Here is a 1,368-nt window from a genome sequence, read left to right as displayed (position 1 = left end):
CGCGAATGACTCAGGGAATTCATTATCTATAATACACATAATCATTATCTATAATACACAGAACGTTTGCCTAGAATACACAGAATGTTTGCCCAGAATACACAGAATATTGACACAAAATACACAGATGTTAGTGGACGCGAATGACTCCAGAGAATTCATTATCTATAATACACATAATTATTATATAGAATACACAGAACGTTTGCCTAGAATACACATAATGTTTGCCCATAATACATAGAATATTGACGCAAAATACACAGAACTCATCCTCCTAACATTCGAATGCACAAACACATCACAACCTGTGTTAATAACATGAATACACATAATATTTACACAAAATACACAGAACTCATCTTCCTAAACATTCGAATACACAAACACATCACAACATGTGTTACTAACATGAATACACAGAACGGTTGCCTATAATACACAGAACGGTTGCCTAGAATACACAGAATGATTGCCTGGAATACACAGAATATTAACATAAATACAAAGACCGGCCAAAACGGGAAACGTGATTTCCAAAAAAAACGGACGATTAGTTTACAATGCTCAAAACGACGTCGTTTAGGTACGTGGCGCACATTGCTATGTGCACAGTATAATTTGCATGTTATTGTCCATGAAGCCCAATTTACAGATTTGTACACTTAGGCCCTTGTTAAGTAGACAGTTGGGTCGGGCTGTTTATCCAATAGCCCAATTGTACAGATTTATACACTTGGGCAATTCTCCGTTTTTAAGCCCAACTATATTTATGTCTCAACTATACTGATACTCTGAATCCCATAGATTTGGTGTCCACATTACTGACATTAGATAAGCATTCAGTTCATTCGAAGTGAACAAACCATTCAATAACAATGAAGAGGCATCATTTTCACATAATTTTTTCTACGTGTTTTCGACCTCATAAAAGTGAACATATAACATTTTCCAAATAAACCATACAAATGTAAAGTCAATCAGATAATATCCACTGCCAAATATAATCTTCTTACACATTCAACTAGTCTAACGACTTCAATCTATAATTTTCATTGTATCCATAACTTGAGAATAATGAATTTTGATTTTAATCAATAATTCAAGTCATCACTAACCGCCATCATCTACGCCTATCACTACTCTTCATTGTCTACTCCCTCCCCAAAAAAAAAAATAAAAAAAAATTAAAACTTAGACACCAAATTCAAAAAATTAAATCAACCTTATACCGTACTTGTCCCAAGTCAAACTTATATTTCTTCAAACTCTAGCATTCAATAGATTCACATTCAAATTCCGACACCTTCGAAATCCTCTACCCATCAATCGTCTCACCCCCCCCCCCCCCCCCCCCCCCCCCCCCCC

Source organism: Ipomoea triloba, chromosome 1 (assembly GCF_003576645.1).
Source record: "Ipomoea triloba cultivar NCNSP0323 chromosome 1, ASM357664v1".
Taxonomy (NCBI): Eukaryota; Viridiplantae; Streptophyta; class Magnoliopsida; order Solanales; family Convolvulaceae; genus Ipomoea; species Ipomoea triloba.
This window is presented reverse-complemented; position numbering follows the sequence as displayed.